Source organism: Phodopus roborovskii, unplaced genomic scaffold (assembly GCF_943737965.1).
Source record: "Phodopus roborovskii unplaced genomic scaffold, PHOROB, whole genome shotgun sequence".
NCBI lineage: Eukaryota > Metazoa > Chordata > Mammalia > Rodentia > Cricetidae > Phodopus > Phodopus roborovskii.
Genome location: NW_026126432.1, coordinates 5,590,762 through 5,607,437, shown reverse-complemented (window position 1 = coordinate 5,607,437; position 16,676 = coordinate 5,590,762).

The window sequence follows — 16,676 nt, the reverse complement described above, 5'->3', positions numbered from 1 at the left end:
TGGACAAAGCTACTTAGAAAGGACCAGCCCAGCCCTACTTCCTACTTGGTCCTTGTTACTGTCTTGGGGTGTGGGTACAGGGACCAGGGTCAGGAGACCTAGTCCTAAGCTTCATCCACATTTGCACAAGTTCAGGCAGGGATGGATCTTCACACAGGAGTTCATGTGACAACATGCAAAACAGTTAGAATCGCCCTGCGGTGATTTATGGGCATTTAGGAATCATCAAAGCTCTAGACAAAATTCTAGAGATGTATGCAAGCTGCTGGGTAGAATCAAAAACAAAGGACCAAAGATGTGGGAAATGGGAAAGTACATGGGTCAGAGTGCCCCCACCCCCAAGCAGGGACTTTACCTGATATTGTCTTAGACACAAGACTCCTATTAACTGTCTCTAGCTGATATTCCAGTGGAATGTGAGCAGCTGGGAAATTGTCATTGAAAACTCTTCTGACATTCTAGAGCAGTTTAGAGACTGGCCTCTGAAAGCCAATGAAGCCTCGAGGCATGGAGTGTGGATGACTCGGTTACTTATTCCCCCACCCTGCTGCTTCCACCCTGTCTCCCTCCTTTCCCCCTTCCCTTCATTCCTTCCTTCTTTCCTTCCTTTCTTTTCCTGTCTCATAAAGATATAGCCAGGAGTGGAACATCAGGTCCAGCATAGAATGGAGAGAAGCACCCTTTCATTTGTGTTTCTCTGGGTCTTTGCTGGTCTAGCCTACACCCAACGGAAGAGGGAGGTGCTGATCCCCTTTGGGTTTTGCTGAATTGTGCTCATGTTATACAGAAGAACCCTCATATATGCCTGGCTTGTCTTTGCAGTGGCCAGCAGCAAATGCGGTCACCTAGTTAGCTAAAAGAGCTGAGCTTTTGTTATTTTTACTGCAGCTTTTCTTTAATGCAGTGCACAGACTTTATCTAACAACTGTAAGAGATAAAGTAAAATGGGAATGCATATATGAAGAAAGAGCTACCTAAATGAAACGTATCCGCAAATGTGTTTAACTGGGCTCTGTTTTGAAGTGGAGAACTCATGCTGAGGATTAGATGAATAGTCTGCATATGGTTAGGGTCTCAATGGGTCTTACCACACAGGCACATAGTCATTATGCTTGTTTCGTTTTGTTTTTGTTTTTGTTCTCCCAGATCCACCCTGCCTTCCATACCCATCCAACTTTGTGTCTTCTAAACCCAGCAAGTCCCATTCACATTTCCTATACATACAGAGGTGTCTGGGATCCAATGGAAAACATTCAGCCTATCAGAAGCCACAATTTTAAAGAAAACAGACTCTGTCACATTCAGTAACTATCAACTGTCAGTAGCTCCTCAGCTGGTGTTTGGACTTCATTTCCATCCTTCCCCCTTTCATACATGGGTTTCATCTGGCTCAAGCTTGTTTGGGTCTTATGCATGCTGTTGCAGTCCCCATGGGTTCATGTGTGCAGCTTCCCGGCTGTGTTCTGTACACTTTTTCCTTACAGAATCCACTACCCCTGGCTCTTCCCATCTATCTTTTAACCCCTCTTCTGAATGATCCCTGAGCCTTGGAAAGAGGGCTGTAATATTCATGTTCCATTTAGAGCATTCTACAGCCTTTTATTTTCTGTACTGTGAGTATTTCTGGGCCATTGTATTGTCATCTGCTACCAAGCAGCTTTTCTGATTAGGGTTGACAGACACATTAATATATGTGTAGAATGATGTCATTAGGAGTCAGCTTAATACTATGTCCAAAGTAATAGTTTGCTTTGCAAAGCCTATAAAATGTCTAACCACAAGTTCTTGGCTCTGATAACAGTGCTGGGGATGGGTTTCATCTCATGGAGTGAACATTTTTGTTTATTTTTTTTATTTGAGGTAATAACATTTTTTTCTTCCCTTTCTTTCAAGAATGTTGTCAATAGGCTGTAATATTTTGTGTATATGGGACCTCACAGCACAAAAACTCCAAAACAGTTATCCAGTTCTGACACTGGGTTTTTTAATTTTTCGTTCTGTGTATACAGTAAGGATATTGGTATCCTGTTATAAAGTAATGTCACATTATTCTTTTTTTACATATATGTATATATAAATTTTAGGTCTCTATATGTCTTCATCTAAAGGTCTTTAATGTTAGTTATCCCTCCCCATATTCATTCCTCTACTCTGTCTCTTTTCCACCCATTTAAACCCTGTTCCGTTATTCTCCTTTATCTTTTACACCATTGTGTTCTCTCTCTCCACTCCTTTGGATGCCCCTCCCCCCATGACTCCTTACTAATTTCCTGACCTCTATGAGTATTCCAATTGAAATATACACATCATTCAAACCTAGCATCCACAGATGTGAGCAAACATGACATGTGTCTTTCTGGATCTTGGTGACCTCACTCAGAATGATTATATCCAACTCCATCTGTTTTCAAGAAATTATAAATTTTTTGAAAATTTATAATTTTGATTTTCCTAATAGCCAAATAGTTTTTTATTGTGTAAATGCAACATTTTCTGATGCATTCATCAGATGATGGAGGTCTAGGCTGTTCCCCTTCCTGGCTATTGTGACTAGAGCAGCAGCGAATGTGGATGTGAACACATGCCTCTTTAGTAGGCTATGGAGTCCATTGGGTGCATACTCAGGAGTGCTTCAATTGGATCATGTAGTAAATCTGTTTCTAGCATTTTAGGGACTCTCCACCCTGATTTTCATGATAGCCGTTCTTGTAGTTCACACCCCCACCAGCAATGAAACAGTGTTCCCCTTTCCCACTGACGTGACATCATTTGTTTTCATTTACTTGTCTTAACCTTATGACTGGGGCTAGATGGATTATATTTTTGTTGTGATTTTGGAAGAGGTCATCTGAACAGAAGAGTGTATGCTTCCAGCTTGTGAATCATGTGACAAATCCATCGTAGACTCTGCTGAACATCACTACTCTCCCATTCCTCTTCAGGTATCAGGTGACTTTTGGGTGCTTGTCTGGGAAGTTCTCCAGATAATCTGGCCTGCCAGTGTTTGTCTAAGTACTTGTCTATGAAACAGATCTGCCTGTGGGTCACACTGTAGGTAGAGAAGAAAATGAGTAAGAAAGCTTGCAGAAGATTAGTTTGCACCTCAGGCCAGTGCAACGAATGGGCTGAGACCAACAGGGGTGATTGTTTTTATCTGCTTTAGCATCTTACTTATTTAGGCAAGATATTACAACATTAAATGTCCACCCCAAAATTATCAAGATGTAGAACTGATGAGATTGCCACTTGCCTCAAGCCTGATAGCTTGAATTTCTTTCCAGGACCCACATGGAAGGAGAAAACTAACTGTACAAAGTTGTACTTTGACCTCTACATGTATCCAAGGCACATTACACACACACCACACACATATACACACAAACCAACAAAGAAACAAAATGTTATAAAAATGTGTATTTTAATTATTTCAAGGCTGAAACCATATAGTAACACTGATCTTTGGTTAGGAAGATCTTCCTGTCATGCGGGTGTCTTTTTTATGTGTGTGCATGCTTTCTTGCAATATATGTGTTCATCTGCATTTGTGTGCATGTGTGGGTGTGATATGTGTGCAAGTGCGTGTGGAGGCTAGAGAACAACTTCATGTATGGTTTTTCAGCAGCCCTCCACCTTGTTTTTTGAGATAGTTCTTCACTGGCCTGGAGCCCACCAAGTAATCTGAGATGGATAGACAGTGAGATGCTGTCTCTACTTGTCCAGTGCTCAAGTTACAAATGTGGACCACTGTGCTTAGCTTTTTGTTTGGGTTCTGGAGGATATGACTATGATCTTAAGCAGCCACTTCACTCCCTCAGAATCTGCTCAGTCCCTCGTGCTACCTTTATTCACCGAGCCATTTCTCCTCACTGTCAATATTTCAGGTAACTGTGGCGATGACCATAACACCTCTCTGGAAGGCATCTGGGGCATTTGCTAGCTAAGGACTCTTTCTCCTGCCAACAAATTTGGAGAACTTACTCTGGCATACTTTGAGAGGAAAACTCAAAGCACAGTAGTTTCACTGAGGATTTTCACTCAGAGACAAGCTAAATTGATTTTTCAAAATTACTATCAGGAGAATAGAGAGGAGGAAGGAGGAGAGATGAAATAATAAAAGGAGGAAGGTGCCACAGTGTGCAAATCAGAGTTTATTGTCTCCCTGCATTGCCATATGAAATACCAAAGGAAGAGAACGTGTGAACCTGTATAAAGCCACTTCCTCCAAGTGCAGAATCTCTGGGTGCACAATTAAGCTTCTGTGGACATGTCTGTGAAACAACTCCTTTGAAAAAAATAAATCCTTACAAACCACTTCAGAGAGATCCAACTCTATCATTTGGTCTACAATCAGCAAAACCAGTCACTTAGATATCAAACACATACTAAGTCTTCATCTGACTTTTGATAAAACAAACTTTACAAAAATTGGGGATGCACATAAAATTTCACATACAAAATTTCCTTGAAAGCCTAATGGTTTACTTTACTCAATTTTGTCTCAGTTCTTTGTCTCTGCTTTGTGATTATGTTGTTTCATATAGAACTAGTTTTCAAAGATTGATTATTTTCAGTTCATGAATTTGAGTTATTTGGGATTTTGTTGGGAGGTTTTAGAATAACTTATTTTACCCATTGTCTTCTTGACAGATGTCTGAACAATCAGTCATCTTTCTAATACAAAAGATTTTACAGACATTATTATTAGCATCTTCTAAACATGAATACTTGTCAGAACACAGTCTAAGACTGTAGTCCTCTGAGGGGAATTCTGAGTGCCTTTGAGAAAACTCCAAGAAAACAAGACAGGATTCTTCTGTCTCAGTTTCTTCAAAACTATGAAATTGTTCATGGAATGTGCTTTTATGCCCCATCCAGGTGTACTGGTGGATAGGAGTGAATTGACTTTAAACTATTTATTACAACAGGTTATGGTTATTTATTTACATACCTCTATGGAAAAACCTCTTTTTGCCATGTGTCGCTTGCCATTGTGCATCTTACTCATGTGACTCCTCTTTACCATTAAAGTATACATTGTCTAATTCTCTGAGTAAAGTTAGCTATTTATAACACTTTAGTCTGCCTCAGTTTCAGGCTGGATTCCCAGATTCACACCACCAATTAAAGCAGTAAACACATACATAATATTTTTCTGCATGTATCTCTAGAAATGGAAGTGAAGAACAGACTATGAACTCATGATATCATAACCACATGAGGTTATGACAAACTATTCAGTGACATGACTAACAGGTTATACCCAATCCCACCAATAACTCAGAGAGTTGTCTTTTGGAAGATGTTTGGTTAATCCATTTCCCATTCACTTAAATTCCATATGCAGGATGGATAATAATTCTGATTATTAATTCTTGGTTCCTCATAGTTCACTCTCACTCTAGTGTCCAATGTGGCACAGACACAATTAATTTTAATGCAGTCAAATTAATCATTCTTAAGGATATAGTTTGTTGATTCCATGTATAAAACCTTTCCCTGTTACCACTGATCTCCTGCATTTCCAGGTGGATGTCTGAAGTGTTTGCATTTGCAAGTACTTAATATATATCATTCTTATTTGTTGGGAGTGATGGGCAGAAAGCATTCTCCTATTACATGTAAAGTTTTCACACAGCACTTACTATGTAATCCACACTTTAACCTGTATCTCATGATGTTCTTTCTATTATTAACTGATCATTTTCCATGTTGTCACATGTCTGTGTTGATGTCACATTGTCTGATTACTATGACTATCATGTAAAATCTCAGTATTGAGCAAGGCACATATCTGCACTATACTTGGGCATTTTTTCTTTTATGTTTTATACAAACTTTTATATTAACATGCTAAATACTGTACTGAAAATTATGGTAACTGGGCACAGCTGATTGCTTAAATCAGCTTGCCACAGGATCTCTCTCTCTCTTCCTTCATTATTTCCTCTGTCTCTGCCCCCCATGTATGTGGTGTGTGTGTGTGTGTGTGTGTGTGTGTGTGTGTGTGTGTGAGAGAGAGAGGATGGGTGGATGGATGGATGAATGGATGGATTGATGGGTAGAAAGCATGGTGGATCGTCTGTGGAGTTGTACTTCACAGCCCCTTGAGACCTGCACACCCCTCTGGAAGAATCTGACTGATAGGGCCTCCGTGTGGAATTGTTTTGCCTACTTGCTATACAAACATTTTTAAAGATTCTCTTAAGATCCAGGATTTATTTTCAGTAAAAAAAATTCACTGTATATTAATTGAGGTTTCGGTGATATTCCCTTACATTTATTTGTTTCTATTTCCTCATTAAGCAGTAGCAAATATATACAACTCAGAGCACTGGATTTTTTTAGTTACCCACTTCAGTGAACTCCAAATCATTCACAGAAGGGGAGATGGGATGACCTCTGAGTATTAGGGGAAGATTTGCACCACATATTTTTTTAAGTTGCATGATTTTAGGCAGGAGGACACACAAGAAAAGGAATGCATTCAGTTATGTGTCCTCCAGAGGCCAGGGGGAGTCGGGAACAATAGGCAGGAACATCTATGAAACATTGACCTGGTGTCAGGGCGGACAACCACATCTAGCTAAGAAGACTGCGGCTCTATTTCAGACAGCTTATTTAAAAAGCACAGGGTAACAGCCTTTCCCAGGTCACACACTCCAGGGCTTTACCATTGAGTCCGAACTCCACAGTCCTGAAACTTGGTCAAGCAGCCTACGGCAAGAGCTGTCCTCTGCACCATCAAATGATACAAAGCAAACACTCCTGTGTTTGGAGAACAAACTCATTAGCAGGAGAAACACTGGGCCATACATACCCGGAGGACATTAGAGCTTCACTCTGGCCAGGGAACTTGGCAGAGAAGCATCTTTCCCAGACAAGGGAGGATAGTAACTTTATGTGTTTTCATAGCATAACTATTGGAATTCTATTACGTGGGTTAGGGCTGATGAGACCTCTTAGTTTAGGAAAATACCTGGGTAAAATGAATAATAAATTTGACCACAATTTAAACTTTGAATGGCATTTTCTCCTTCATAAATATTTTCAGCTTTTTGATTTTCATTCCAGAAAATTAACCTTGTTTCACACAGAGGGAAATGAACAATATCATAGTTTGAACTTCTCAGAATTTTGTCATGAAAATCTGTGAGTCTGGAATTGATTAAGAAGTGTGTTTAGATTGACACCTATGGGAGGGTAGAGAAGGAAGCAGGCTCTGTACATGATTTCGAGAGCTGTGAAGTACCCCAACAAAACCTGGAGAAGTCTGAGAAAATATGGTATTCTGGGTGTGGCAGATTGTTCACAGGAAGAGCTGAATGGCATGGGGGCCATATCTCCCCACCATAGCCCGTCATTCTGTGCAAGGAGGCATGAACACTGAGGGGCAATTTTCTGCATTCACCATAATCACTGAGGAGATTTCAGAGCTGAGGACATTTGTGTGGTATCATAATTCATGACCTCAAAATTGATTCCTTGACTACAGTGGAATTATGTGGGTGATATGAGCTCATGTTTACCTCAGAGGGCGTTAATTTTAGAGGTAACACCTATAGGTACCAAGACTAACCAGACTGACACCCCTAAAGTCTATCTGTGAATTTCTATGCCTTTGAAACTCTGTAGGATCCATCTGTAAATTTATTACTATTTAATTTAAAGCTTTCGGAAAATTCTCTCTCTCTCTCTCTTTCTCTCTCTCTACCTCTCTCTCTCTCTCTCTCTGTGTGTGTGTGTGTGTGTGTGTGTGTGTGTGTGTGTTCCTGTTAGAGGCTCCTAGAGATCCACTAGATGTACTTACAGGCATTTGTAAGTGGCGGGGATACTATAAGAGAGGAGCATGATCAATTAACCCATAAGCATCTCTTCAGCCCCAATTGTTCTACCACTTCATGTCAATTTATATGAGTCCAGTGGCTGCTCGTAAATTCATTTAGAATTAGTCTTTTTTGAGTTGAGGTTGCTGAGAATAGACCTCAGGGCTGTCTGTGTCTTGGTCAAGTGGTCAAGCTGAGCTATACTCCAGATTCAGAAGTGATCTTTCCAAGAGCATTCAACTATAAGTGAAAGATTTTGTTTGCACTGTTAAAATACAGTAATACTATAATAGCAATAATTATCTTTTTTAGAATGCCCATTTTCTAAGCTGATGATAGTGCTTAAATATAATTTAAACTATCCTGTGTATCTGCCTGTTAACAGCATACAGAAATTTAAATAATGGTAATTTTGTTCGAAGCATCCACAGGAGATCAGAGATTTATAGGAAAGAGAATGCCACCTTACAAAGAACAAACATATTATTTACACCCAACTTTCTTTCTCTCAGATGATTAATCCAGTAATTAAACTGTGAACCATGCACTTACTCTTGAGCCAGAATCCCAGGACATCATTGCACACAGCATGCTGGAGTAACAGCAGGTTATTCTCAGTGTGCACATCCATCTCTAGAATCCTTGCTGCAAGTGAGACATATATACAAGGAGATAAAGTGCTAAAATTGCTTATAGCCAGTTCACTCCTTACAATCACTCTATATTTAAGTGGCAACCATCAAAATAAAGCAAAGTATTCGAGATATAAATTTGTTAATTCAGAATACTTACATAAAGCTGTCTAGAAAATTCATTTTCTAAAGGAAAGAAGTTTTCAGGCAGCAAATATACACTGTTCAGCAATTCATTAAACAAGCCCAGGTAGTTTTCAGGGCTGCTGCAGCATGAGGCATTCGCCTGTAGAATAGACAAAGATGGCTACCCTGTTTACCTTGGTCATGGAGAACTGGACTTCATAAAAAATTGGGAGTTTCTTGAGGTGAGTACAAAAATTTAGTGTGTGTGTGTGTGTGTGTGTGTGTGTGTGTGTGTGTGTGTGTGTGTGATTTCAGGCACTCTGCAGGCTTGAGTATGCATGAGTAGATACAGAAGAAGCTCAATGCTCTAGTTATATAAGCATTTTGCCAGATTGCTTTATTAGCATGTGCAGAGGCTCTGGGTTTTGTTCCCAGCATGACAGCAAGGTAAATGAAATGAAAAATTAAAATAATAAAGTAAATAATAAGGCACATTATTTCAATATTTATGAAAAGAAAAAGAAAGGATTTTGAAGGAAAGGGCTCAGAGGGTCTTCAGGCATAAGCAGTTTGGGTTGTCCATAGATTTAGGCACAGTTCCAGGTAGTTTCTAAAATGAGCATTGAGGTCCACTGTTCCACATTAAGGGAAGCTATTGGTAGACACAGCAAGATGTCTGGGGAAGGTCATTGTTCTCCAGTGGAAAGAGCATGAGCTAGGGCTTCATCATCAGCTCTAGTTGTTTTTTCTACATGACTGGTGTGGCCCTTCCCTAACACTAATATGGTCCTTTTCCATCATCACTGACATAGTCCTTCTAAAACATCTCTGGTGTGTTCCTTCTCCATCACTGGTGTGGCAGTTTGGATCATCCCTTAGTTTTCCCATCACATTTTTTCTTCTCTAAGATAGTCACATATCAAATGTACATGAAGATTGAAGAGCCAATTTTACAGATCTAATTTTGAATTGTGGGACATTATTATTTCTCACTTGTCCTTTACAGTCACTGCACAGACTGTCCAAATTCACACATATTAACCTATGTAAGGTAAATACAAGAGGATAAAGAAGAACAGTGGATGAACTTGATTTAAGGTATTTTATATTCAAGTAGCTGTGCTATCAATCAATCGTTTGTGGTATGCATGTATTGCATGCATGAATATCTAGACATTTTAAAGTTCATGTCTCAGTTAACTAGTTAAAAGTAAAATGAGGCATAAATTGCCAGAAAGTAGAACACATGAAAAATTCTGTCTTCTACTTGGCTTACTGCCCAAAACTGTCCTAGTTAACATGATATTCTCATAGAGCACCAACTCAGGATTGTTGACATTTTTCAAAACTCATTTGAAAAACATGGCCATAAAATGTCACCAATTAGCAAAGTAAGAAGGGGCCAAGTTGCAGTGGAAACAGAAAGCAGGGTCCGTCACACCTAGCTAGCTCTGTGTTCCTTTGTGCTTACAACACATCTCCATGAGAACCTGCTGTTGTGAGCCTGACTGTGTTTAAATGATGGGGGAGAAATGGTGAAGAACTCCAGTATTCCTTGCTTAATCTACATCTGCCAGGCAGGGTATGATTGCTCTGTGAAGGAAAGGGTGATCTAGAAGGGCCTGGAGGAAGCAGCAATTAAGTACGGTCTAAAGGAGAAGTCTATCAGGCTAAAGTCTGGGAGTCCTGGGATGTCACACAGTTTGGCTTGGCAGGAAGAGGAACAATGGATATCCAAGAAAAGGCCAGAGTGGTACATATCTGCAAGGTCCCATGGCTGCCAGTATTTGCTAAGGTTTAATTCTAAAACTCTCTTTCCAAATCCATTTATTTTCCAGCAAGTCCCATGAATTCATTTTTATAGCTATATAATATTCCATATTTCTATATGTTCCCAGCATGACAAGACAGCTTATTCCATTTCCAACTGAACTCCAACTTAACTTCAGTTTCGGAGGATCTAGCACCTTCTTCGTGCACTCACACTCACTTATACAGACACACAGACATATAATTAAAAATGAATATTTAAACAAAACAATAACAGTAACAAAAATCTTTAGTGAACTTGATAACAAGTAAATTCAGGATAAAATTAACTAAGTCAAGATGTAAAACTGGAAAAAAGAACAAAAAGAAAAACAAAACAAAAAAAAACAAACAACAACAAAAACCCTCTGTTCAAACCCAGGTTAGTGTTTCTGGGTTTTTGTTTGTTTGAGACAAAGTCTCTCTATGGACAGCACACTATCCCTGAACATGTTTCCACCCTTCTCTCTTGCATTCCTAGAGCTGTGGCTATAGGTGGGCACATCACATCTGGCTGAAATTCAGATATTGACACTGGCTAGAGTAAATGAGAGTAACTTATACAAGATTTCTAAGTCATTGCTTCTTTTGGGCCACTTAAAGGGAACATTGTAATACTACTCAATACTTAAGGATTGTGTGGGGATTAATTCAGGTGCTTCATGTATGAGCACAACATGTATTAAATGAGAGCAATACCATTTCCATGTTAGTATTTCTAAAGTTAAATATTCTGTTACTTCAAGTCAGACAATACCTAAAATAATTTCATTGCATATGAGATTTTAGCACAATTTATGAGGGGAGAAGTACTGGCTGAAAATTTAATAGTTTCCTGACATCTCAAACTGGGAAGGTGAGAGAGATTATCACAGGAAAATCACACTCCTAATGGAGGTCAACATCTTGTGACAAAAGCAACTTGATCCCAGGGATTAAGGCTAGAGTCTATGAGAGTGTGCTCATTGATTCCAATAGTCCTTTGTGTCTGTGAGTTTGAGAAGTTTTCTTCAGTAAAAGCTATTTATTCTTTCTTCCAGAAGAATTACCCTGTGTGCACAGGCCAATCTGGTGGAGGGAACTCCTCTATTGGGTTTCCCTATTCCTGGGTGTGCTGTGTCGAGCTCACATCTAGAACTGACTGTAACAGTTAATGAGAAAAAATGCTTTAAATGCAATTGCTGAGCTATTCTTCCCTTTGTAAGAAATACTCAAATGTCACTTGTTTCTTCCAAGAAGAATCAAGACATATTACTCCACCATACTCACTATGATAGTATTTCTTTATGAACATTACCTAAATACCTGATATGTTGTAGATAGGACTGTAATATTTGGTGTTTGGTGGTAAAACACATATGTTGAGTACATGATCAATGGCTTTACACTCTGAGGTGAAGGAAGACCACAATAGAGTAGATTCAAGAATTCAGTAGTATAAGTTCTGACATTTGCGAATGCTTTGTCTGAAAAAGAAAATGGAAATAATTGAAGAATTACTAAGATGGGTAAATTGTAGATAGTATGTGTGTCCAGCTTAGAACTGAATGTCTTTCTGATGAGAAACTGTTACGATAGTTTAAGTATTAAGAAGAAAGCAGATAAACAAAATTGAAAAAAAAAGAGAAAGAATTCCAAGTGCCACAATAGTGTCTAACACAGGATAGCATTAATACTCTACTAAAGACATGGGCCATCATGCAAAGGAGAGGGACAGAGAAGCAGGTCACCTACTGAGATGATAGACTCCGGCAGGGCTCTGACCACAGTGCTGAGAAGGGAATTTGTTACTGTAACGAGTAAGGTTTTTCTGCCCTGTTGCTGGTCTTGTCCCGCCGCCATGCGAGGCCCCAATTAACACACTGAGACTCTGTATTTGATATAATGCTGTTGGCCAGTTACTTGTTTCTTATCGGCTAGCTCTGTCTTAAGTATTAACCCATTTCTGTTAATCTAATATTTCCATGTGATTTCATCTTACCGGGGAATGGGGCCTGTGTCTGGTCTCCCCAGCCTCTCCATGTTGACTCCTCCTTACTACTTCCTATTTCCTCCTCATCTCCTTGTCCTGCCTGTCTTGCTTTCCTATTGGCCAAGAGTGCTTTATTCATTAACCAGTATGAGAAACATATTTACAGACTGACATCTCCCATCATGTTACAGAACGTTCTGAAAAACATCACAAAGTTTTAGACATTAAAAAAAAAAAAATCACACTGCCTTCCTGTAGAAAGCTTAGATGAGACTCTTGCACATATCTAGGCAATGGTAAATATTAACCATTACTAGAACAATTCAACCTTGAAAGTACCTCGTTCACAGACATATTCACCCGATGCCCTCCATGGTTTCCTACACATTGGTACACATGAATTTAGAGTGGGGAACATGAATGTCCCTGGAAAACAAGAAGGAAACATGAATGTCCCTGGAAAACAAGAAGGGAGAAGACTGGTCAGGCTTCTTTCTGCCTTTGGCCTATCCAGCCCTTCACAAATTTGGAGGAAATTGCTTGATTTTCCCTAGCTCTTTGCCAATGTAACACAGCCTTGGTGTGTTAGCACTCTTTCTTTCTCTTTTTCATCTTTAAAATTCATAGATCTGTTCCAGATGCAATGGATTCAGGGCTTGCAGACCAGTGGGGAGTAAGCCAGATCTCACGTAGCTAAGTCTGGCCTTGACTTGAGGCCTCTGCTCTCATAGTGCTGTGTTGCAGTGTGGGCCACCACACTGTTCTCAGTGGGTGTCTAGATAAGTTTTGGAATGAGACTGACTTCTTCACTATTTTCTGGTAAAGAGCTCTTCAAAAATTTTGTCAAATGCAAAAATGTAATCTGGAAGGTTATATATACGACAACTTCATTTAGCTCATCAAGTGATTTCTACAATCCCTTCCGGCAGTCTGCTTTTGGTGGAACATGGAAGTTCCCTATTTAAGAGTCTACTTTTCTTTCCTTTCAACACATTTTCTTTCTTCTTTCTTTCTTTGGTTTTCTCTTCTTTATTTCTTTCCTGGCTCCCTTTAGGCTCCCTTTAAAGTCCTGCCCCTTTCATCTTCACCTCCCAAGTCCTGAAATGACAGACAGATGTGGCCAAGCCCATAATTCCTGGTTACATCTTAATTACTCCCCTATATTTTACCAACACACTCTTCCCATGAATTCTGCCCCCATTTTGCTTTCATAATCAAGGTCCTACAGGTTTAATATGATCTCAATGTCAGTATGTTCTTAGGTCTTGTACTTCTAATATGTTGTGGTCCAATAATAAGAGTCAACTTAACAACCTAAAATTTTCCAATTTATTAAATTGGCAGAGATAAAACAAATAGCTTCACCCTCAACCATATCAATCCCCAACAAAACATAGTCTTAATTATGAAAAGTAGGTTTGTTAGTAATTTTCCCATGACTATAACAAATTCCTGATATAATTAACTTACAAAGAGCAAAGGTTTATTTGGCTCCTAGCTTTGGAGGTTTATTGAACCATGGGTCTTTGGTTGATTCTAGTAAGCCTATGCCAAGTAGGGTGATGCATGCTAGAGAAAAAATTCCCCTTACCATCTGGTCAAGTATAGAATAGACAGTGAGAGGGAATATTTGGTACTACTGTCCCCTCTATAGGCACATACCTGATGACTGGATGACCTCCTCCCACTAGCCCCCACCTCTTCATGTTCTGCACACCTCCCAACAACACCTGGATTTAGGAATATAGCTTTTATCACATGGTTCCGGGGGAGCACGTAAGATCCATCCTAAATGAGCAGTCTTAATCTCTGATGATGATATATCTATGCCTGCAAAGTAGTTAAGGTGTCCTATGAATGGAGGGAGGTTGGGGAGAAACAAGGAAAATGATACCTTTAGAAGAAAATAAACCAAAGAAAGAAACTGAAAAGTATGGTATTAAGGGGAGGACAGAATAAGAATCTTTGAAAAGTCAGAATAGCAATTTGGGGACTGACAGGATAAGGCATGTCAGAAAGATCTTAATGGTTCCTTGAGGTGTCAATTAGATTATAGTGGTGATTATAGTGGTAGTCCTCAAAAGTTACAGAATGGACTAGACAGTTGATTTAGGTTCTTGCTTCTTTACTTGGGGTTTGCAGACATTGGCAACAGTACTTGTGAACTTGATGGAAGCAGAAAATTTCCTGAGGCTTCCCAAGAGAGATCTATATCTCAGTAAAGTTGCAGGTGAATTGTACATGTATTGAAGGTGGAGGAATGCTGAGCGATGATTAAATGTGGTGGCCACATTGAAAATCACAAATAAAAAAAAAAATTGAAAGGGCAAAGCATTTACTATAAATAAAACAACTCACATGCACCTTTTATAGCTCTGATTACAATTACGGTAGTGAGGAGGGGTTCACCTATCTCAATCAGATAGATTCTAGGAAGAATTACTGACTGCCATTTGTTGCAAACCCACTCTTGAGCCCACCAGGCTCCAATGGATATTTCCAATAAATTCAGTGGATGAGAAGGATGTGGCCATGAGAGATATTTGTGTATAGGGGGAGGTGGGGCATGGGACAAGAGTCATCAACATATTATATGTACATGTAACTAAAACCTCAGTAAAAAGACATATCTGTGCATGAACAAAGGAACAAACCACAAAGAAGCCCATGTAACTCACGTAAGGGATATTATCTGAATCTCAGGGTACCTAGCATTTATGTCTGTGTCTTACCCAGTTCTCTGCAGCTGCTCTCAGACAGCCTCTACTGCATCTCTAGCTCCACACAGCTGCAGAATATCCTCTCCTCTGACCACACCCTCCCTGCTTGTGCACCTGAGGCCTGATGAAAACATGATCAGGGCTCTCCATGTCAGGCTTCAGCAGAGGAGTGAGTGCTAGGACCTGACCTGCTGCCAGATGCTGGATCACTCCGAACTAGAAGTGAGACCCTATGTTTATGGAGTTTATGGAGAGTGATTGCAGACAGAAATGTGGGGCTAGGAGAGTGATTAGGGACAGAGATGTAGAGCTATTCTGGAAATAGGGACCTGTATGTCAGGCACTACAGAGAGCTTCTCCCTGGATTAAGTAGAGCTCCTCAGCATTACAGTTTTTTGTCAAAGAGGGAAGAAAGGCATGCATCCTATAACAAGCCACATTCATGTTGTCACAGCTTTTAAAACAGTTGAGCCCAAATGCAGAAGTGATATGGTTTTTGACACAAGGGAGAATGGAACTAACACCCTTGGAGCAGATGTCACAGTGAATGCAACTGAATGCCAAAAGGCCCTGAGGGCTGTGGAGTCTGCAAGGGAGAGAAATTTCTCTGTTGGCTAATGTGCCAGCTCTTCGGTCAGTGGGTTTTATGAGGTAAAATCATGTGATTTTTCACAGTATGCATTTGTTTTGAATACAACAACTTCATTGTTATACACATATGTAAGTTTATACATGTGCTAGTGCATGTATATGTGTGTATGTGTGCAGGCTGAAGGGCAACCTCACTTGTTATTCTTAGGAAGGTCATCCACTTTCTTTGAATGATGTGACTGACTTTGATGATCCCCCATGAAAGGCCTCACTCTTCCTGGGGAGTGGATTGGAGGTGGGACAGGAGGGAGGATTTTGGTGGGGGACATGGGAGGGAGAGGGAACTGGGATTGATATGTAAAATAAGATTGTTTAAATTAAAAAAAAGAAAAGAAAGGAAAAGAAAAGGGGTTTCCCATTGGCTGAAAACTTTACAGGTAGGCCAGGCTGACAAGCCAGTGAGCTCCAAGGATCCTCTTATGTCCACCTCATCAGCCCCAGAAATTATTATCTGACACTTTTTGCTTATATTTTTGGGATTAAACTCAAGTCACCCTGTTTGCAAAGTAAATGCTTCACTGACCTACCCATGCCTTCAGCCTCCTTTTCCATTTTGAATGACATTACACATTGAATCTTATTGCACCAACAGTGGTGGCTCTGGGCAAAAGTAAAGATGAGGAAGCTCAGGAGGTGAGAAGAGCCCAGCAAGCTTGTCTCATATTCATGACACCAAATTTCTAGTGGTTTGACACATGAAATGCACAACAGAGTAAGAAACAACTCTGAATTTTGCAGCCAAATGCAGTGCTTTTTCAAAAATGTTGGCACAATAATATACTTAATTTTGACAGAAATTTTAAAAAATTCCCATTCTGAGCACTGTTCTGCAATCATAATTTAAAGTCAACAGTAATAAAGAAGTATTTTAAAAGAAATGACTCTTCAGAACTAAAAACTATTATAGGTTGAATGCATGAATGACTCTTCAGAACTAAAAACT